Raw genomic sequence first — 23,102 nt, 5'->3', positions numbered from 1 at the left:
AGACGCTTCTCTCAATCCTGTATGCAGAGTCCCTTTTGCCATAGAAGGTGACACAGGCGGTTCTGCAGTCAGGACCTGGGCATCCCTAGGGACAGAGCACTGTCCTGGGGAATATTGCAGCAGACAGGGCTGGGAGGGTCAGCTTGAAGCCCCGGCAGATCTGGGACTGGCGCTGGAAGGAGGCAGCAGCGGGGGCTTTGTGGTCCAGGGCCCTGTGCCCAGGTCTGGGCAGCCCCACGTGCAGGCTGGGGCAGTGGGAGGGCTGGACACCTTCCCTTTCAGTCGAGGTGTGAGTCCCATTGCACAATCGGCCACTTCAAGGTGCGCCTCGGGGGCGCTGTCCACTGCGGTGCTTCCTAGCTCCAGGTGTTTTCTTTGCCCCAGGGACGCTGGTTCCCACCCAGGGGCTCTCCCGGCCCCACCCCTAGCTCCTGGCAGCCACTGTTGCGTCCTGCTCCGGGTGCCCTGCTCGGGCCTCTCAGGTCCCTGTGCTCAGGTGGCACGTGGCTCTGTGTCTGGCCTCTTCCTCAGCTGCCACCACCTTCCCACGTCCATCCCTGAGGGCCTCTGGGTGCGCTGGCTCTCCAGGAGTGGCTTTACCTGCAGCAGCTCCTGCTGCCCCGAAGGCTCTGCCAGCTGGGTGGTCGGAGGCTTGGTGTACAGAGGGCCCCATGTGTGGCCAGGCAGCAGGACAGGTGTGGTCAGAGCAAAGGCCCCAGGGAGAGCTGAGAGGTGTCTACCCTGTTGTGCCCCCAGCACTGGTGACCACCTGAACTACAAAATGACGAGGTTGAAGAAATCACCTGCTTGGTCTCCATGCTGGGCTGGGAGGAAAGAGCCAGTGGGTTTCGCGGGAGAGAAAAGACAGGCGCAGTGTCTCTGATGAGGGGACCCAGTGCCCATCCTGCTCCCCATCCAGGGTCAAAGACTGGCCTTTGTGGAGGTGTAAACCACTGGAGACACCCCAAGAACTTGGTGAACGGAGCCCCGGGGTTGTTGGGGTCTTGCCTTGCTGCGTGGTGATAGGACCTCCCCAGGAGTCGGGTGTAGCCAGGGGAGTGGGTCCGGCACCACCACTGCTGGGGGCTCTTCCCTCTGTGGCCTTGGAGCACCCGAGGGGTGCACGTCCTGGCAGGAGTGACCCCGCCTTGGGCTGTGCCGATCCTCCAAGGACGCTTGCCCTGGCCCTCTGTGGGATGCTGCCCACCCCAAGCCCAGGGCTGAACACTCCTGAACGGGAGCAGCCTGTGGTGCACTGCCCAGGGACCAGGTGTCTAGGGCCAGTGGACTTATTAACACTTGATTAATGTACTTCCTGGTCCACCTATTCACTCAGGTGAGTAGGGGTGATGCTGTCCGGGGCTCCCACTGCACATGGCCATCCTGAGGGACAGTGGCAAACACTGTGGCCCCAGCTGAGCCGAGTCAGGAACTTGCCCACAGCTCAGCTCCTCTGCACACAGCTGTGGGCAGCGTGGGCACAGCCAGGATGGGAAGCTGCTCCCAACCTCAGGCTGGCCTGTGGCCTCCCTCCTGTGCCACAGGGAGGCTGAAGCTGACCAGGTGAGGTGACCTCAGGGGCAGCCTCCCCCGCGTGCTGCGGGGCAGGAAAGTGGAGCAGGTCCTGGGTGGCATAGGCCCCCTCACCAGAGCCTCCATCAGAGGGGCCTGGCCACGCCTCGATAAGGTTGCTGGACGGCCCCTGTCAGCCGTGCTGGAGGGAAACGGCCTGGCAAGGCTGTGAATGGATGGGGCGTGGAGGGGGTCGCACGGGAGACCCCTCCCCACCTGCTCAGGGAAGCGCAGGGATCACTTGAGTGACTCTGCTTGGACCAGAGAGAGGCCAGACGGGGTCCTTCCCTGGCCCAGCGTGTGCCCTCCCAAGACCGAGCTATGGGTGTGCCTGGGGCTCCTGCCTGCTGAGTTCCCTCCAGCGCAGGAGTCCTCCAGGCCTGGCCGCTGCTCCTGCGGCCTCGGCTCAGACACTGCGCAGCATCTGCAGGTGCCCACCCTCCGCTTGCCTGCACGGTGGGCCCCCACCTGGGGCAAGGTGCCCATGGCCCGGATGTAGGTGTTCCCTGGGACTCCAAGGGCAGGCCTCCACTCACCCAGATTCCAGGGCCCCCTGGACAGGGTGAGGGCGCCGTCCTCCACATCCTGAAGCACAGGGCTCCCTCTCCTGGCTTTCCAGGCCTGCTCCCCTCTGGTCACTCTCAGCAGGTCCTGGGATAGAGTGGCTCCAGGTCTGGGGAAGGGACAGGGCTCTGGGGGCAGAAAGATGGGCGGGTCACTCGCCCCTGCCACATTCCACATATCTGGGCTCCTTGGCCCCACTCCAGGCCTGCAGACCACCAGCACCCACCCAGGCTCCCCAGAAGTTCCTTCTAGAAGGCCGGGCCACCCAGGCTACAAAACCATGTTCAGGGGCGCATGGTCCCTCTCCCACCACCCAGCACGCGGCCACTGGCACATGTGACCGGGAGACAAATGTCACAACTTGGAGGGGTTCAGGCTGCGGCTGCTCCAGCCTCTTTCCAATGCTCTGTGGGGCAGTGCGTGTGCTCGGGTGTCCTGTGGAATGGGGGCGGGGCTTGCTCTCGCCTCTCCAGTGCCTCCCCTGCAAAGGCAGGTGGTCTCGGCCCTCAGGTGCCAAGGCAAGCGCCCAGGTCTACTTTCCCACCTATGCCCCTCCCTGTGGGCATAGAATGTCCACTTCAGGGAAGCCTCGCGGCTTGGCAGAGAATCCTCACAGAAGCTTCTGGAACACTCGATTTCCCAAGCTGCCATAATGGTGGTGTTCTGGATAAACGGTGCCCTGGTTTCTGGACCCTGGGGATCTTGGGAACTGGCATCAGCCTTTCTGCTGGGAAGAGATGGCCCCATGTGAACACTGGGCTGTGTCCTTCACAGGAGCTGGCCTTGCCGCCACACTGGACCCCACGCCAGCTCAGCCAGCCCAGGGACCCTCCTCCATGCCCTCACCCTCTGTGGCTGGGTGAGGAGTCTCCAGCAAACCACGTGGCTTCCCATCTCCTCTGTCCCGCCTCTGCAGGCCCAGCCTGGGCAGCACCCTCACAGGGAGAGGACCATGACTGTGAGCTCAGGAGGTGACCAGGGAGCACATCCCTGCCTCAGCGCCTGGGGACCTGGCACGGTGCATGCGGATTCTTCACCACATCCCCTGCGTTTGGTGCCGGTGAGCATGCTCCGAGCAGCCTGGGCCCAGTCCTGCCCCTGACTGACCAGGACAGAGGGAACACCTCTGGAGTAGCGGGGTTTTCAAGCCGATTCTGGAATAACACAGGACCTCTTGCTGCCCTTGCTCCGCCGGGGCTTGAGGAGCCTGGAAGCTGGTCCCGGCTCACTTCATGGGGCTACACACCCGGCCTTCCATGACGGGCCCGGTCATTGCTCGTCATAGTTTTGGGAGGTCCCCAGAGCAACGAGATCTGCTGGCATCACCCTGCTTGAGAGGACAGTAGGCCAAGCCCAGATGTTGGAGTCTGAGCCAGGCCAGGCCCTGCACCTGCCCCTTACATAATTCAGCATGACCCAGGATGGGGGACTCGGAAGCATAACCAACCAGTACCATGGAATTGGGGCCTCCCAGCCAAATGGCCTTGGTGGCAGGGCCTGGAGTGGGTGGCAGACAAGTGGCCTGGCCCACTGTCCAAGGTGACCTGCAATTTTTATTACTTGGAATTGGCTTTGGAGCCTATGGGGACCTGGGCTGCTCAGTCACCACCCAATTCAGGCAATCCTGGGCAAAGAGGCAAAGCCCAGAAGACCCTGAGGGCTCTGGCCTAGTGCTCTGGAGCACGCAGCAGGGAGGAGCTCCGCTCCTGGCTGGCACCCTGGAGCTGCGGGATCTCCCAGGGCACCCGAGGAGTGGGCTGGCCAGGCCTGGGAGGCCACAGCCCACTGCTGAGGAGGTGCCTCTGCACCGGCTGGGCTAAAAATAGCAGGGGGATCGCAGGGCAGGGACAACCGGTGGGAGGCCACTCAGGGAGGGGCTTTGCGGGGGACAGGGCAGCGGCCTGCGCCCAGGACAGCCACCGTCAATGGCGCTGGGGCTCCCACCCTGTTCCCGGCGGCCTGGCCAGCGGCGGCCCAGCTGACAGGCTATTTTTTCCCCTGCTTGACTAAATATGGTCAGGGAGCACAGCCCGAGGGGGCCACTTGGCCCAGCCGCGTGTTTGGGATGCTTGGCCGGGTATATAAGAGCTGCCAAGGTGAGGCCACTCCTGATCTGAGGGGCCCCCACGCCCGCACCGCCTGGGCCAGGCCCTCCCCTCCCCCGCCGCGAGTCCCGGCTGCGGGCCGTGTGCATGTGCGGGCGTGCACACCCGCGGGTCTTCCCTTTTGTTCTGCCCTGACCTCTACCTTGTGCTGCCCGGCTGGGGGTGCAGGAGCGTCCTGCAGACGGGAGCGCAAGGTGTGCGGGGCTCTGCCTCTCCTCAACTCTGCACCAGTGCCTCCTCTCCCCGGCTCCCTGCTCCTCTCTCCTCTCCCTCCTTCTCTCCAAGATCTCCCTGCTGCTAAGTCTGCGCTGCTGCAGGAGGGCTGGGGGAAGGGCAGGGGTGCGGAGACGTTCCGGTGTCTTCTTTCTCTCTCTGCCCCCCCACAAGTGCGGACGCTCGGCGCTCCAGCCCGCCCCCACCCCTGCATTCACCATTGGCTCCAGGAGGAGGTGGCTGCCTCTGCTGCTGCCGCAGCATCTCCCGGGCAGCCGCGACCCTGCGCCCGCTGCCTCAGCTGCTGCGGTCACCAGCCCAGCCCGAGGGGCGCCCTGGGCTCCCTGGTGAGTCCCCCCTCCGCCCGCCAGGGCAGCTACCACCCACTGGGACGGTCCTTGCAAACCCTGCAAACTTGCCGGTGCTGTGGTGGGGGTGTGCCCGCCGGCAAGGGGGTGCCCGGGGTGCCGTGCCGCGTGGCTCCAGGGGGTGCCTGGAGTTTTCTGTCGGCTGGAGGCATCCTCCACATTTGGAAAACTGCAGAGCCAGCAGCCGGCAGGGCCGGCAGGGCGAGTACAGCTGGGATGCGGGAACTCTCACATGCGGGCTTCTTGCAAAGAAGCAGCCGCCTCGGGATGCTTGGCGTGCTCGGCGCGGACAGGGTCACCATGGGGGCGTGTGGGGGCTGGGGGTCACCATTAGCCGGTCGGGCTACAACAAAGCCCTAGCCTCTGGGATTGTGGCTAAACTTACCTGGGAACTTGCAACATGGACCGCCGAGGTGCTGGTGGGGGCAGGGGGATCCCCAGCAGGGGCCGAAAAGCTGCTCTGGGTGGGATTCAGGTTTCCTCAGCTCTCCCAGCCCAGTCGGGTGCCTGTGCCAGGTGATCCCAGGGCCAGGTGCACATGTGGGTGGAAACAGGGGGCTTTTGGGGGAGGGAGCAGCCCTCAGGCCTGGGTCACTTCTGCAGGGTCTCTCCCGGTGTCCCCCCGGGGCTGGGGGTGGCGGTGTTGCACCGAGGGGCCCTGGACAAGGCCTGGGCCACGGGCGCCCGCTCTGCTGCTGCTCTGCTGCGGGGTCTGCTTGGAGGTGGCCAGCGCTGCTTTTCTATGAGAGTGGGAAACTTTTCGGGAAGTGCCCGTGGTTCATTCGTGAATGGGTAGCAGTTCACGTGCACGCCTGCTGGGGCTGGGTGGACTTTCCTGCCCGCTGGGTCCCCCTCTCTTTCTGTCTGATCCCCAGACAGCATCCATATGATCCATATGAATATCTTGGAGGTAGGGGAGCCAAGCTCGGGAGGGCCAGGAGGTCACAACTGGCTTCTCCAGTCCTTAGGAAGGCTGTCCAGGGGCACAGGCAGCAGCTCAGCCATGCTGGGGGTGCCACAGAGCTGGGGCCTGGGCTGGGGTCTAGGTTGCCCTTTTTTATCCTTGGCCACATGGAAGTGGCAACTAATAGCAGCTACGTGGAAAAGGGGCACCAACTTCTGTCTCTCCCTCCAGGTGGCCCTTTCCTGTGTGGGGGGTGCCTCTCTGTTGCCCACTTCCCCTTCCTCACGTAGAGCTCCAGCCTGCCCTGCCCGGCAGGAGCTGCCACAGCCCAGGAACCCAAGAAATGTGCTTGGTTGCCTCTGCACATTGCAGGCTCTGCAGAGATGTGGCCCTGCCTGGCAGGAGAGTCTGCACACCCTCTGGGTTGTTCTTCACAGGGACAGGCCCAGATGGGTCATGCTGAATCGTCTTGCTGGTGAGGGACAGCTGGATGTCCTTTGGGGTCCTGGGGCTGCTTTCTGCTCCATGCAGGGCCAGGGCCCAGCTGGACCCTTCTGCTCAGCAGAATCTCTGTTGGCACCAGCCTGGTCCATAGCAGCCAGCACGTCCCTGGCTCTCTCCCACCAAGTCACCTGCAGTGCATCTTCCTCCCAAGTCCTGGGGCCTCACCTGCTGGCTCACCTTGGGCAATGGGGGACTGCTGAGCCCTGGGACTGTCCTCCTCCTCCTCCTTCTTGTTTCTCTCCCGGGCTGGGATGGCCTTCCTTCCTGCCACTGGCACTAACCTGAGGTCCCATCAATCTCTCTGCGTGCTTTTCAAACTCCCAGCTCCACACTGGGGAAGTTGCTAGGGAGGGAGGGAAGCTCCACTTCTCTTTCACAGAGAGTTCAGAAAGCAATAGGTGAAACACTGATATAATTAAGGATTCCGAAGGGTTTAGCTCACACTTGCCAAGTGTACTTAAACCTTTTCCGTGGGTTCATTTGGTGCTGGTGAGCACCAGGGGCTTCGGGACAGGAAGGTGGCCTCTGTTTGGCTGTAAGCTGGTCTTGACTGGGGGTTCGTGGAGGTTGGGAGGCAGGCCACAAAGGCAGCTGGGGAGTGGGCCCTTTGGGGTGCCTCGCTGCAGTGCTGACCTTGGATGCCCACCCGGGCTGCTCACCATCATTCCAGGTGGGCTCTGCGGCATGGCAGGGACAGAGGCTGCTCAGACTGGTGACCACTGAGGAGGGGTGAAGGGGATGGAGGGTGCAGGGGCGCGGAGGGAGTAGGAGGAGGTGGCCAGAGAGGAGACGCTCCCTCACTGGCTGGCATCTGCTCTGTGACCACCGAGTGCCCTGGGAGCTGGTCATGAGTGGGCTGCCTCTCAGAGCCCATGGCCACTTTCTGGGGACTTGGAGTCCTTGCATGACTGTCTTTCTCACTGTATCTTCAAAGAAAGAGGCACCGAACCCTCTCCTTGGGACTCTCATTCTGGAAATGAGAAGCTGCCAGGGACCTGCCCGGGAAGCTGTCAGCTGCCCAGGTAAGCCCCCTTGTTCATGGGGGGTCTCCTGGAGCTTCTCGACCAACGTTCTCTCTGGAGCTTCTCTTCCAGCCCTGGGAGAAGGAGGTGGCTGGTCCTTGGCACGGGTGCCAGGCCCCGATGGCCCGTGGGTGGAGCTGCTTCCAAGGCTCTGTCACTTCGCCCCGTTCTCTCTGCCCTTGGCAGGGACGTGGGGGCTGGCAGGCGCTGGCTGAGTGTGGCGCTGCCTCAGGAACTTCGGGACGTGAGCCGCACCTGCCCTCACCGGGCTGAGTGCGGGAGCTCTGGTCTTGTTCTAGGACGTGAAACTGGACACCCGTTGGGGAAGGGCCTGGATCCCCAACACTACCGGCACGCACTGTCTGTTCACGCCCCTGACTCGCGTGTGTGCGTGAGCGTGTATGCATGTGTGCGTGCACGTGTGTTGGGGGGGACAGGCACAGAGAGGGTGCCAGGCCAGCAGGGACGACCAGAGACAAGTCATGGTGGGGGAGGCAGGTCCTGAGCCAGCCGGGAGGGCGCTCGTGGGTGCGGCCGGTGCCTGCGGTCTGCGCTGCCTTCTCTGTGCCGGCTCCTCCGGCCCGTCCCTGTGCATGCTGGACTGCCTGCTTGGGAAACATACTTCTTTATATGCCCATATGGACCTGCTAAGCTATGGAATGTAAAGAAGTATGTATTTCAGGCAGGAACTCTCTCGCCAGACTGAGGGGTGGTCCGACCCACAGTGGCCGCCTGGGGTGGGGACAGCAGACAGGCTGTGGCGGGGCGAGGCCGGGCAGGGCTGCCTGGCGACGGGTCGGCCGTCCCTGCCGGCATTGTTCTGACACTTTGCCTGTGTCAGCAGGTGGAAGCGCTCATCAGACATTAAATATTCAGCGTGCTGACTGCGGCAGAGGGGAGGAGGCCTCTGGCAGGCGTGGGGTCCGGTGTGGGGCCAGTGAGGGCCCGGGGCACGGGGGCCTTGGTTTTGGATCCGGGGCGATGGCAGCTCTTGGGACTCCACTTACTGCCAACCTGAAAGGGGTCACTGACCAGCAGGAAGGGCCGAGTGTGGCCAGAGGCAGGGGACAGCTCGGACATGAACCCCACAAGGGTGGAAGGTCAGTGAGCTGGACAGAGGGCAGTTAGAGGAGGGAAGAGACCTGTCTTCTGCAGGCAGGTGGAGTGACCTCTTGAGGGAGAAGTGCTTCCTGGCCATGGTCTGGGCCCAGCGGCCCAGGGCAAAGTGGAGGAGAGGGAGTCGGGAGAGGCATCTCACAGGGACACGCCACAGCCCCAGGCCCTCCTCTGCCATGGGTACCTGGCCGCCCATGCCCACTGGACCCGGGACAAAGGGGCTGAACCCGTCTGGCCTCAAACCCAGCAGCAGCCACCCTGGCGGTCTGGCGCTATGTGAATTTGCCCCATCTCCAGCACATCCTGCCACACCTGTGCCCGCGGAGGCACCAACGTCACTGTGTTCCCGTTTCAACAAACCCCACTGGGAAGTGCTTCTTTGCTGTGAGGGCTGCTGAGGTTTCTGCAGAAGGCCGTGCGTGTGACCCAGGACACCCCTCTGCTCATTGGGGCTGAGTCCCACCTGCTTTGCCACTGGTTGGTTTCTATCAGGACAAGGGTTGGGCTGAGGCTCTTAGGGTTCCAGGAGATGAGGACAGGGTCTGGAGCCCTTTCTCCTGGTCCTCCTTGGACTGGACGAAGGGCAGGGCTGATGGGGTGGCCAGTCTGCCTGTGTTGTTTCTGGGTCTCAGAGGAGAGGCCTTCTGCAGTCTGGCCAGGGCCACTGCCCATGCACAGGGCACCTCCTCTACAGGCCTGGGCTCTTCCTCCACATGCATGCGTGTGTGTGTGTGTGTGTGTGTGCGTGTGTGTGTGTGTGAGAGGGACTGTGAGTTGTTTCTGTCCCTAGCATGGCTACTGGCTGCATGTGGCAGGTGCCCTGTCCCATCCTGCACTTTGGCCTTTGGCAAGAATGTGACTGGGAGGGGTCGGCAGGCCCCTCTGCCAATTGCCTGCAGTGTTGCATTAGGCCTGGGGGCAGCCAAGTCCCCTAAGCTACTGAGTCCAGCCCGAGGGCCCCTGACAGGGGAACTGAGATCATGGGCAGCCCTGCCCTGGGAGTCTCAGACTGGCTGTGACTGAGGGGTGAGAGGCCCCAGGGTAGAGGGCCCCTCTCTGACCATCAGTCTTCCTTCAGGAGGCTGTGTCCCATGATCTGGCCCCCATCAAGGCTGGGCATGGCCCTGAGAAGGTAATGCTGTCCTTGGGCACTGCCTCCATTGCTATAGTCCAGAGGGGGCAGTGCCCAGCTCCTCCTGAAGGTCAGCTCCGCCCTACTAGTTCTCAGGTCCGGCCACAGGGAGGGAAGTAGCCAAGCAAGCAGCCACCAAGACCTTGGGCGGCCACAGGCACACCGCACCTTCCGCCAGATGCGCCTGTGGAACATTAGAGCTTTGTTGCAGGATGTGGTGTTAAATAAAAGCATTAGCATTTTGGAATTGGGTTTGACTGAGCAGCAAACCAGAGGGTATGCAGGGAGTAGGCCCTGGCCTCCTCCGTTATAAATCAGCTCTGTTCTCTCCAGCTGCTGAATTAAAAATGAGCCTTCCCGGACCCCTCCCCACAGCCCAGACCCCTCTCCCTTGTGTCCCCATAGACTTTCCTGGCCATGTCAGGATCCATGGGTGGAGTGTCCTGTGTGTGAGGTTCCGAGTGTTTCTACAGGGAGAGGACCCCACCAGCGTGGCATGTGGGTGCCCAGGACTTTCTTCCACAGGGCCTTTGCTTGGGAAGCAGGGCGAGGTAGGTTGGATGGGGCACAGGTTGGCTGACTGCCCATGCGCATGGCTGCCCCAGGGCAGGTGCCACCTAAGACATGCTGACAAGGACGGGGACTCAAGGAGAGAAAGGAGCCTGGAGGTAGCCAGTGGGAGCCCAGGGGACAGCTGTGAGGAGGTGGCTTGGGCCCCGTTCTCTGAGCTTGCAGGAATAGGGCCATACCTCGCAGGGGTCCTGGGGTCACCGGGACACTCGGGAAACGTCTGCACCACTGCGATCGGATGGTAGGTCTGGGCCCAAAGGGGGAGCAATAACTCGAGAGTTGTGGCTCCTAAGTCCAGGGCACCAAGTGAGTTGGCGTTTCTAGTGTCTCGCGAATCCAGAGTGAGCTCGTGAGCCAGGCAGCTGAGTGGGATTGAACCCGGGGGAGGGAGCAGGCGGCTGCGGAAGGGGCGGCAGCTGTGGTGTGAGACGAGTTGTCTTTTGTTTTTGTAGCCAGGTGGTCAAGTGAATCGTGGCACCCCTTCTAAGGAGGGTGACACCAGGGATCCTAGTTTAACAAATACTGCGTGGTCAAGTGCAATTAGCATTTTATTGCACAAGTATTTCAAAGCAGGTGCCCGCCTGGTGGAGGCGTTCCCAGGGGAGGGGGTTGCTCTGCCACCTCGCTCAGAACTGTGGACCTCACTTGAGAAACGTTGCATCAGAGAACAAACTGCAGTTAAGCATGGCCAGATGGACCGCAGGAGGAGCATCCTAGCTATCGCTGCCCCCGTCAATCAAGTGAGCATCACTTGAATTCCCCCCAAAATGCCCTAAATTAAAAATGAGGGAAGCTGAGTAATCTTTGGGGCTGGGGTGTGGTGAGGAAAGTGCTGGAAAGCAGAGTCTGCTCCTCAGGGAGGCCACGCGGGTGGCAGGGTGGTGCACTGGCCCTGATGGCTGCCCCAGTGCAAGGTAGCAGCAAGCTGGGAGGCTGGTGCTGACTCAGCCCCGCTGAGCATGCCCGGCTGCAGAGGCCCCACTCAGTGTGTACTGCTCCCCACCACTGATGCCCACGGGCAGGGCACTGCTCCAGGATGACCGGGCCTGGGGACCAGAGAAGGCGGCTTTCCAAGGGACCCTGGTCCGGCACACTGTCCTTGGTGTCCTGGGCACATCACAACCAGGAAGAGAGGGCACAGCTTTCAGGACGGGAATGAGGCTTCTCCATCTGCTTCTTCCTGGCCTAGGACCCGGCCAGTCAGAGTTTGGGGCACAAAGGGACCTCCCGGGGGTCCCCCGGGGTGCCCTGTGATGACTGCCGTCAGCCTGAGAGTTCCAGGCCAGCTCTGACCTGGAAGGCCGGTGCTGCACAGCAGGCAGGGAGGGTGGCGGCTGCAGCAGCAGCAGGAACCGTGCAGGCAGCGGCCGGATGCTGCAGTGCACTGCAGCCGCATGCAGGCTGTGCGTCTCAAGGGCAGAGATGAGAGGCCACCTCCAATGGCCCTGGCGTTGCCAGCTCCTCAGAAGGAGCCGGGGCCAGCTTCCTGCAAAGTGGCCGCCGCGAAGGCCGTGAGACCAGGCGGCTCCCCCAGGTCTTCAGAGCAGCAGCCAAGTCTTCAGGCCAGGTCTGCTTCCTGCTGGGTGGGCCGCCCTGGCTGGTGCCACTGCGGGTGCTGCCCAGGGGCAGAGGCACCGGGCAGGACCCCCCAGGCCTCCTGTGTCCACCTGGGCAGAGGACAAAGGGGAGGAGGACCCAGGCGGGAGCAAGGTGGCAAGGTCTCTGGCTGTGCCCATGAGGCAGCTGAGCCTGAGTCCCTTCCCGGGCCACAGCCTGGCTGGGTCAGGAGCAGCGACTGCAGCTAGGACAGGAGCGGGTGCCTGTGCCTGTGAGGACAGAGCCGGCAGAGTGGGACGGAGGCCCGGAGTATTTTTAACTGCAGGGAGGAGACGGCAGCTGTCCCAGCGCCTGTCCTGAGGGGGCTCCGTGGGGACTTCACAAAGCTGAAGGACACCCAGGACACGTGTGCCACGGAGACCTTGATCCCCTGGCAGGCCCGTGTGCCCTCGGTCATGCCCAGATATGGCCACGGACTGCGCCTCCCCAGCCACTCGCAGGCCACCGCGGACTGCGCCTCCCCAGCCACTCGCAGGCCACCGCGGACTGCGCCTCCCCAGCCACTCGCAGGCCGCCACGGGTATAAATAGCCCACATTCTCAGCTGTCCTGCCAGGGAGGCCGAGGTGGGTGACCTCGGGCCAGGACCCACCCATCCCAACATGACCTCCAGCAGCAGCTGCAGCAGCTGGGGCCTGGGCGAGGCTCTGAGCTGTCTTTAGTTTCCTCACCTGCCCTTGCTGGGGCAGGACCTGGCAGCTTCCTGTTGCCCCTTCCCAACAGCACAGATGGGCCTTTGTCCGCCAGAGGAGAGCAGAGGGGCAAGAATCTCAACATGGGGGCAGAGGCAGGGGGCTGGCAGGTCCTGCTACCTTGGACTCCGTCCTCTGGCAGGTGGAGGCTGCTTCAAGGGTCCCCTCTCCCCTGACCCCCGTCTGACCCTGGTGGCTCCCTCATGCCCTGGATAGAGCAATGCATTCTGCTGTACCCCTTCCAGGGGAACTTGCTATCCCTCTGGTGAACCCAGGAAGCCAGAGTCTAAGGGTGGAATTTGGAGCACCTTGAGAGACCCCACTCTGAGAGGCCCATGGAGCAGATGTCCTTTAGTGTCCTTTAGTGTCCTGTGCCTGAGGTCGCACGGTGCCCCGACCACGATGTCCCCCATGTTGGAGACCTCTCCAAGCCAGAAGGAGAGCTGGGAACTCCGTGGCAGAAGCAAGAGGCTGATGAGCACAGGCTGCGTCTGCCTGGCCCCCATGGCATCTGAGGCCTGTGGTGTCCACATAGGACCCTCTACTCTGCCACCTTACACTGGCTCTGAGTCCTGAGGCTGCAGGGTCCATCTCTGAAGGTGGAAGGGGTGAGTGCTCCAGCGTCCCCCTCCCACCTGCCCAGTGGCTTCTCATCTCAGTACACAGCGGTGCCTGGAGGCTGACCCAGGACTCTGAGGCTGGTTCTCAGTCAAGCAGCTCTCTCCAGTGAAGCAAGCTTTTGCCCTGGTCTTATCTTTGAGATAATAAGACACAAAAATTGGTCTTGCCGTTTTTGCAAAGACAGCAGAACAATCCCATGCCCCCTCCTGTCCTGCCCTGCCCCCTGCTCCAAGGGTCTATTTGAGGCAGAATTTATCTCCAGGAAGGGCCCCATCAATTTGCTGTGCTCCTTTGTTGACAAGTTTATTAAAAACCTGGGCAATTCTGTATTAAACTTTTATCAGTGTTAAGAAAAAATACATTTTTTTGAACAGACAGAAAAGTTCTGGATTTGGGCTGAACCACTGGCATTGGCTGAGTCAGCGTTTCGGGTAATAAGGAAAGGGGCTGCTTTGGGGTGAGGTTTCCTTTTGTCTTTTAATTATGGGTCTCTCTGGAGGCCCTGATGGGATTTGGTGCCCCAAATGGAGTCCCCAGAAGGCTCCTGGGGAGCAGCCCCAGCCAGGGTTGCTTGCACCCACTGGGCTAACCGTAATTTTTTGTTATCTATTTTAATAATTAACCAAAATCTGGAATTAAAAATTAATTTGTGGCGAATTGGAGTGCTAATAGGCAATGCTGCTGTGTGGGGAAATGCTAGGTTATTGATGGTTAAATCATAAAATCTTCATAGTGAAAAAAGAGAGCCCTAGGTAGGCTGGCAGCCGTTGGCGACGTCCTCCTGGGGCAGGAGGGGAAGGTGCCGGGAGCTCCGGGGCCTGTGGAAGCTCCCTGTGCAGCGTGCCAGCGGGCTGTGTGGCTGGGCTGTGGTGGGAGGGCCCAGGGGCTGACCCAGCCTATGTCTGGGACCTGCTCTGTGGCCCCCCAGGGCAGCGTCTCTGGTGTGGCTATGTTAACTATCCTTAAACAGAAGCTGCTTGACACTCGGTCTGCACAAAAGTTGCTGGTCCCTGTGACCCCTCTGCTGGAGCAGGTGACGTCTTCTCTAAGGTGCCTGTGTGGTTTGTTCCTAGGTGACTGCCATTCCTAACGTCCTGGGCAGGGCTGTGGGTGCAGGGTGGGGAGGTGCTGCCCTGCTGCTCTGGAGGGGCCGTGGAGTGACGGGGACCGGGGCGGCACATGGCTAGTATTCATGCATGGGTCACCAAGCCCATGTGCCTGCCCCCTTCCCATGTGCAGAACTGAGGCTCAGAGAGGCCAAGCAAGACCCCAAGGACTTCCAGTGTGGAGTGTAGTGCTCCAGAGCCCAAGCACACCCTCTGCTTGGAGGGTCAGACATGGGGCAACCAGCATGCAAGGGGGCCTGGTGAGAGCCAACTGAGTTGAGAGCGTGCTCAGTGTCTCCAAAGCTTGGACTACTGTGGGGTCTCCCTGCAGGACCCAGCAGGGACTTCCAAGCCACTTTCCAAATGCAGCAGGGCTTCCTGGGTGAGGTGGGGCCACTGCTGTGGCCGGGACTCTCCTGCTCCCCAGAGTCACCGTCCATCAGACTGCACAAGGTGAGGTGGGCGGTACACCTGGAGCCCCGGGCAGTGAGCGGCCTCCCTGTGCTCCCCTCCTGGCTTGGTCTTTGTCACTATTTGCTCCAATTATAACTAATTGGACACACGTGTTTCATGGCACCTAATCTTCCATTGATTTTTAACAGGGCTGCGGGTGTTTTCGGCAGTGATTGTCTGTGTCTAGTATCAGTTGCTGCTTGAAAGTGCTGAGTGTACTTTCCCGTGTGGAGACTCCATCAGCAGATGTTTTAGAACCTATTTAACTGTTTGGTTCATAAAACGCACAAACAGTGGTGGTTGCGGCCTCGTTCTTTCTGGCCCCTGATGAAGAGCCGTCTCCCTGTGAGGCGGTGCCCGGGCCCCAGCTCCCACCCCCATCCGGGCGGATGCTGCATTCACCAGCAACGCTTGGCCATGTCTGGCACCAAAGCCCAGGGCACTGGGGAGCAGCTGGAGCCGTCCCTCAGGGAGCTCCCCCTCAAGTGGGGACAGGCGGAGGCTGCTTGGGGCTGGCCCAAGAGGGGCTTGGCAGGGCTTGCCTGCTGCTGCTCAGCGTATCTGGGGCAGGCAGCTCAGGGTCCTGGAGCAGGCAGGGGAGGCTGAGGTGGTGAGGGGCTTAGCAGGGCAGCGACCCTTGACTGGGAGGAAGGGGCAGCACAGGCAGTGGCTGCAGGGTCATGTGGGGAAGACCAGCACCCAAGGCTGGGAACGAGACCTGCTTAAATGAGCCACGGCCCTTGAGAAGTCTGGGAACTGTGGGAGGTTAACATTTCGGTCCTTTTAAGAGAGAAGAGGGAAATAATGCAAGCCCCGGGGCCTGGGCAGTGTCTGAAGGCAGGAGGGAGCAGGATGCAGGTCATCTGCCACGTCCAGGAAAGCAGCCCATTCCAGCAAAGGGCCAGAGGGCTGGGAAGTCACGGGCGCTGTGTGGCATGGGCCAGGCTGTGGACCCAAACCTGCTATCCAGAGTGTTGGCCACCACTGGGCAGAGAATGACTCAGGGCTGTCCCTGAACAGGCCACATGGGGCCGAGACCCCGGGAGAGTGGCTGCAGGGTATGCGAGTTGGCTAGGCCTGGGGTAGGACGAGAGCCTGGCCTTCGTGAACTCCTAGGGGGTGACCTGCCTGGCTGCCCCAGCTGTGGCTGGACAGCAAGAGGTGGCGACCAGGGTGCTGAGGGCTTGCTTGGCTCGCAGGGAGCTCGGTGCTGGAACCGAACGGCACCGCAGCACAGCAGCCCCCTCGTGGCCTGGGCGTGTGTGGCCATGCCACCCGGACTGTCGGCCAGCCTGGTTGCCTGGAGGCTGCAGGGGGGGCAGCCAACTCCTGCCACTGGGTTCCCAGCAAAGGCTGAATCCCCTCCCCGAGCTTCACCGAACAGGCGGCTTGGGACCCCTGGCCGCACTCTGTCCAGCTCTTGTTGTTTTATTTTGCTTCCTCGATGGCTGGGGCACCAGAATGTCCTCCAGAGCATGCGCCACTCTGGGGAGCTTTTGGTACAGCTCTGGGTAGGACAGGAGAGTTTCGGTGTAGAAGCAAAGGTTTGTTCACCGGGGGGAAATTCCTCCAGATCTGTTGACGTTTTGGACAGAAATCAGAGGCTCACAGGGCCAAGGGGGTGGAATTGGGGCCCAATAAGCCCAAGGGCACCAGTATCTGGGGCATTCTTCCTTGATGGCCCCATGGCAGCCGAGGGCTCGGGGCCAGATTCAACGTGGGCTAATTTCATTGCTTGTCAAATCTTGCGCTCCATTAGGAATATTGGCAGTGGTGATAAATGGATAAACGGAGGCCAGGCTCGCGGTCTGAAGCGGTCTCCATTAGACGTCCAAGGGGCTACGGGGGAGGCTGGCGTCTGCCCAGGGACGACGAGGAGAGGTGGGTGGAGGGTGCCTGGCGGGGAGTGGGAGGCCCTCTGTCCATCTCTGGTGGGTTGCAAGGTGAGAGGCCTGGGCCTGACCCTGCGGCTACAGGGAGACCCCAGGGAGGTGCTCCTTGGCACAGCACAGGCGTTTTTGGAGGGGACTCTGCAGCAGGGACAGTCATGGCAGGTGGCTGGGGACACTGCAGTTGGAGCAGGCACAGCGGAAGCTAGGCCCAGGGATGGCCTGCTCTCAGAGGGCCTTGGGGGAACATGGTACAGTGCCACAAGGGCCTGAGTGCCCGTCCTTGCAGTGTTAGGAGGCGGGTGGAGAAGGGCAGAGAGCGGGCAGCAGGATGAGGGAGGCCGTGGCCATACACGCTGCTCGGTGTAGTCTCTGCTCCCGGGGGAGAACCATATGCAGAACTCAGTTCCCTCCCCTCCTCACTGCTCCTGATGAGTGGGCACGCCAGGAACTTGCTCCCTCTGAGTCACTGGGGGAACTTGGGGCAAGAGGGGCAGGGTCAGAGGTCATGGTACTGCGCCAGGAGTGTCAGGCCCTGTGGGCTCCCAGTGGTCCTGCTTTGCCTCTCACGCGGTGCAAGGTGGGCTTCTTTGGAATGTTCTGGCCCCTGCCCACCAAAGCACTCCCACTGCTGTAAGCCAGACCCCCGGACACAAGGGAGCCAGTGGGGCAAGGGCTGATGGTCCTGGCTGTATCCCAGGTCCTTGTATGACCGGGTCCTTGGAGAAACCCAGGCGTCAGTGAATCAGCACGAGGTAAGAGGCAGAAAGCAGCGGGCTCGGCCCAGGACAGGGTCTGCTGCCGCCTGCTATCCTGCACCTCCTGGCCCCGATCAGAGCCTTCTAATGGGGGAAGAGGGTGGTGAGTGTGTGTGGCCCTCACACCCAGTCCCTACAGAGCCTCGGGGAGCCCCTCACCCGGGGGGCGCCTGGGAGGGCAGGCAAAGGGCCTGGAGCCGGCTGTGTTGTCGGGCTCCATCAGATGGTCGCCGGGGGAGCCGCCTCCTCATGGACACCGCCATTCCCCGTGGATCCAGGACCAAATGCTTTGCTGAAGCTGGTAAAATGGAACCAAATCGGCTGTTCACTGGATTTGGTCCCCTTCAACCAGCTGTAGCTGCGCATTGACCGCGCCGCTCAGCCAGCCCAGCGAGGACCAACGGTAGGGCGGGGGCCCAGCAGGCCAGCTCCAAGGAAGGCGGGCCTAGAGCCCAGTCTGTGCCTGAGTGGCCTGGCGTGGGATCCAAGGGCTTCCTCTGACCCCAGCGGAGGCGAGTTGCTGAGGAGCCAGAAGCTTCCCCACAGAGCGTGGCCACAGAGCCTCGGCTGACCCCACCCAGGTGCCTGGATACTGTGAAAATAAATGCTCATTTTTCACACAAGAGCTTTGCTTGAAACTCAAGTCCTGGAACCCAAGTGGGGTGGAGGCAGGGGCAGGAAGCCTTCCGAATTCTCCTTCAAAATGGCCTCGGTGCTCAGGGTGCAGCCGGGCCTCCACAGGGACGCATGGCGAGGTTGAGCTAATGAGCCAGGGGAATGGAGGGACTTGGGGAGTGCCCTCACTAGGCGAGCCCCCAGGGCTGGCAGCCTCTCTTTAGACCACATGGTGCGTGCTAGAGCTGGCGGGGGCTGTGAACAGAACCCTGGCCACGGTCCTGTGGCTCGGAGGTGCCTGCAGGAGGCTCTGGGTGGAAGCCTGTCTGCAGATGGCTGGGATGTAGACGGCGAGGTCCCGGGCAGCACTGAGAGCCCACTGAGCAGGACTCTGATGCACCCAGACCTTTCTGGGAAGGGCCCAGTGTCAGGGCCAAGAGGCTGCTGGGCACCTGGGCTCCCACCAGACACCCTCTTGGTAAAGAGCCTAAGGGGTGAACACTGACTTCTGCCCAAGCCGCAGCGATGGAGTGCCAGGGAGGGAGCCGGAAGAAGGGCAGGCAGACCCCAGCCTCAGCTCAGCCCCAATTCCAGCACCATGTTGGCGTCCCTCTTTGCATGGCACTGTGTCCCTAAAGAGTGGGAGGGGCCAGGAGGCTGGAGTCCGCAGAGCTCCCCCAGGGCTGGAGCGGGAGTCGACCCCTCCCGCAGCACCAGGTGGGCGAGATTCAGGGCTGGGCTCACCTGACAGGCTGTGTGGCTCTGGGGCGGCCCTTAGCCCATCCTCTAACTGCCTTTCTGGCAGGAAGGACAGTCAGGCCCTGCTGGGAGTCTTGGCCAGGCCTTGCCTCTTGGGGGCTCCTGTCACTGAGACCCTTCCCAGCACCCAGTGTGGTCCACAGCCTTCCGGGTGGTCCAGTCACAGTTGCCTCCTCCAAGGACCATAGGCCAATCACAGTTGTCCTCCTCCAAGGACCATAGGGACATGGACCCAGCCTGCCTCAGAGGGAGACTTGGGAAATCCCCCAACCGAGGAGCTGAGAGGAGGCGGAGCTCAGCCTGGTCTGCTCCTCTGGCGTTCCTGCTTGGAGGGTGGGGTGCGGAAACAGTTCTCGATGCCCTGTCAAATGCCACACCTGGGCGAGCACTGGGCCCACGCCCACCCGCCACGGGCACTGGGCCCACACATACCCACCACCCACCATGAGCAAGAACTGAGGCCCATGCCCACCCACCGTGGGCACTGGACCTACACGTACCCTCCATGAGCTCTGGGGCCCACGCCCACCCACCGCAAGCACTGGGGTGTCACCCACCGCCATGGGTTTTTGTCACCAACAAAGGCCTGGTCTCCCACCCCCTGAAGCAGTGATCAGCTTTCCAAGGGGTCAGATAAAACTCACATACAGCTCAAATGGTGGCCAGGGTATCAGCAAAAGTCTGCCCAGGAGGACCAGGGGGTGGAGGCTGCACGGTCCTCGTGTGGGCCCAGAACCTACTTGGGAAGGCCCGAAATGGGCAGGTCCCTCAAGTATGGGCTGTGGTTCACATCGGGACATCACAGGGCCGTGGAACGTGGCCTCACCCACTGGGCCCAGCGTGGCTCCTCCTCACCCAGGCCCTCTGCTGGCCTGGTGATCCTATCTATTCCTACCACCCAGTATCCACTGCTGCAGGGCTCTACCCAGTGGGCCAGTTCTCAGAGCATCGCAGGTGTTTCAGAACAAGAGGGCCCAGGACAGGAGCTGGCCCTAGGGTCCAACCCCGGCTCTGCCCCCAGCTAGCTGAGTACCCAAGTTGGAGGACCCTCCCTTCTCTGGGCCTCTGTGCTCCCTGTCAGTCAAAGGACTACAAGAGACGGTGCCCCTAACACCATGCACATCAGCTCCAGAATGAAATTGCTATGTGTGGGGTGCTTCTGGCTCCTGGCCCACCCACCTGGAGGCCTCTGTGGCGTCCCTGTGGGCCTCACTAGCCCAGGCAAGGTCGAGTACCTTCTTCTCCCTGTTGCCTGTGCTCCGGCACTGCACAGGGTGACAGACCCATGATGTGGATTAAAGGAGGGAGAACCTGACACAGACCCACCCAGGGCCAACAAGCGTCTCCACAAAGGGCCAGCTGGTGCAAAGGCCCCGGGGTCTCTGGCTCACCAAGCAGCACAGCCCGAACAAACGTGCTGGGCCCAGGATTCTGGGGAAACTTCACTCATGGGTGCTGGAATTTGAACTCCATATACTTCTCACAGGTTGCAAAATGCTTGTTTTATTTTCCCCCAGTCATCAGAAGCGTTAGAGCCATGTCTAGCTCCCAGACAGTGTGAAGGCAGGGCGGGCAGGGCCAGGTTGCCACCCCCAGCCGGGGTAGGTGGATGAGTGGACCTCTGCGGCTGCTCTGGTGGGCCATGAGCAGAGCCTGGGTGGAGGGGCTGGTGCAGCCCTGGGGGTCCCTCGAATGCTCAGGATGCACCCTGGCTTTCCTAGTGGTGGGATCAGTATGAGGAGGCCCAGCCCACCTGCCAGACCAGGAAGGCAAGGCAAAGCTGGCTGGCGCTGACCACAGCCTGCAGACTAGGCTGCCCACGGCCTTGCTTGGACCTCAGGCCGCTGGCAGGGACCAGCTTCCCTCTCCTTGTTCTTCATATAGGCCCCAGAGCTCTGTCCCTCCCAGGCCACTAAGGGAGTCCTCAGTCTTGCAGGAAGGAACTGTACGCTGGTGTGTGGTCACTTGCCAGCCCCTTGCCCCTTCTACCTCTCCAGGACTGTCCTCAATGTGAGCCATGCACGAGCCAGAGGAGGGTCCTGGCCGAACTGGGTGGCTGCCCGAGTCTCGAGGAACCAGTGGTCTCATGGCCCCAGAGGCTCTTGAGGAGGGAAAGTGACCGAGGGGGAGTGAGAGCTTCGAGCTCCAGGGCCAGCTTCTCACCATCCCCAGGGCCCTGCCTGATGACCCGGGTCTGTGTTTTCATCCTGGGCCTTCAGCCCCCAGGAGAAGAGCCCCCAGTCGCGGGGTGCCCCCTTCCTCCCTTCAGTGACCACAGGTCCCAGGTGCACGCTCTGTGCTGGACAGGCCCAGGCTGCATGCGGGGCTTCTGGCTCCAGCACGTACGCCCTGCAAGCCAGCCCTGAGGTACCTGTCACTCACACCTGAGCAAAGGAGAGCAGCGCTCCGAGGGCAGTGCTCTCTGGGACAGACTGGAGACACTCGCCTCACCAGCACACGGCGCCACGGGACGCCAAAGATAATGGCGCCCAATTCACCTGCCCAGTGTGCCCACCTGTGTTGCTCAAGCCACCACAGAAGACATTCCAGGGGCACTGGGGCCACCGGCGGCATGACAGGTCTCCAGGTGCCCGAGTGAAGATGTGCCACTCATTCTTCCTTTAAACTTGTCTGTCATGCTTCCCACTCCCAGTGTTCTGGGAAATCCCTCCGCTGCTGGGGACTTTGGAAGGACCGTGACAACTACACGGAGGCTGCTGCTCCCTCACCTCCTCCTCCTGGGCACGGCTGGTTTGGCTCTGTGCTGGCTCCCAGTGCTCACAGTCGGAGTGGGAAACAGGCCCACATGCACACACAGGGCTCACATCCTCTTCACACACATGCACGCTCGCACCCACACACTGCACACACAGGTGCACCACATTCACTTGTGTGAATGCACACTCACACAAGTGCCTAAAGGCACACACCCTCATACACACGATGCACGGGCAGGTGCACGCATGCACATGCAAGTATAGGTATCCAGACCCGTCCCTCCACCCCCAAGTTGCCTGCGGCCACTGGGCTCTTCCACCCGTGCAACTCCACCTGCTCCTGCGGTCCTGAGCAAGGGCGCTCTGTCTCCACCCAGCCTTCCTTGTAGGGAGGGTGTGCAGGAGCTGCTTGTTACAGGAGTAGCAGCTTTTGTTCCTCCTTGGACCAGGAAGAAAAGGTGCAACTGTACTCGAGCTGGGAGTTATCACAGACCAGCACCTGGGGGCCACATCTTACGGGTGGGTGAAGGGTACTGACCAGTGCTCCTGAACAGGGAGCAGGTCTGGTTGGGAGGAGCAGGTGAGGAAAGAGGAGGGTGGCCTAGGAGAGGGCAGGGCCTGGGGAGGGCGGGGACTGGGAGAGGGCGGGACCTAGGAGAGGGCAGGGCCTGTGGGAGGGCGGTTCTTATGAGAAGGAAGGTGGGGCCAGAGGGAAGGCAGGGCCTCCTTGAGTGAAGAGCCTTCCTCGGGTGAGCAGGGAGCACCTTCCTCTGTCCTCTAGAGTCAGCTTGACTGACTGTGGTTGGCACACAGCACCCAGGCTGGACTGGAAGGACCCCGGGACGACTGAACTGGGAAGTGAAGGACATTCATTCTTTGGACCTCAGCTGAGCATCTCTAAGTCACACACTGCCAAGGGCTGGGAGCCTGGGGACAGGTCGGACCCAGGCCTGCTGTCTTCCTTCTGTCGTGGGTGACTGGTTCATCCACCCTGTGTGATCCTGGCTCTAAGTTCCCTTCCTCAGAACACTCAGGATGGGGGCCTGCTGTTTGCCCACTTTACAGATGGGAGACTGAGGCAGTGGTCACATACAAGGTCACCCCACTAGGGATAGGTGGAGGCTGAGTCCATCTCAGAAGCCCCCTGAGGCTGCACTTACTGAGTCTAATCAGTGCCAGGACTCAGGGATGAATAGGACAGAGAATGTGCTGAGGATGATTTTATTTTTTTAAAAAAAATTATTTAAAAACAAAATGCAGATAGAGAATAGCACCCCAAAACAAATGCGTGACTTAATCAGCTGAGGTGAACAGCTGCCAGGGGAGTCACCGGGAACTCCATGCCGTCCTAAGTGCTGTGTGGGTCTCTCCCCCAAGGGGGCCCATCCTGCCCTGCCCAGGAACAAACCTCTGCCTTGTGTTTCTTCCCTGAGCACTTTGGTTTAGCTTACCCTCTTTTAAAAACTAGATTTAGAAAGAAGAAGAAAACCCGAAGTGTCTGTTACTCTAGGTCCCCAACCTTCTTTCTGACGACCTCTCCACTGAAGGACCATTCACCTGCAGTCACTGCAGCCTGGTGGTGTGGCTCAGGGAGTGCCCCTGCTCTGAGCTTCCTGCATGTCACAGCTGTACCCGAGACCCCAGCGACTGGTCTCCATCTGCAGAAGGCCAAGGTCCTGTGTGCCCCTTCTCCAGGAGGCAGAGGGTCCGCTCTGCACCCTGCACCCCTGACGCTCCAGGTCCGGAGCCACTAATTCAATGAAACGGTGATATTCTAAGTCTGCAAGTTTCCTTTCACTTGCTAGC

Source organism: Sciurus carolinensis, chromosome 2, assembly GCF_902686445.1.
Source record: "Sciurus carolinensis chromosome 2, mSciCar1.2, whole genome shotgun sequence".
NCBI lineage: Eukaryota > Metazoa > Chordata > Mammalia > Rodentia > Sciuridae > Sciurus > Sciurus carolinensis.
This window is presented reverse-complemented; position numbering follows the sequence as displayed.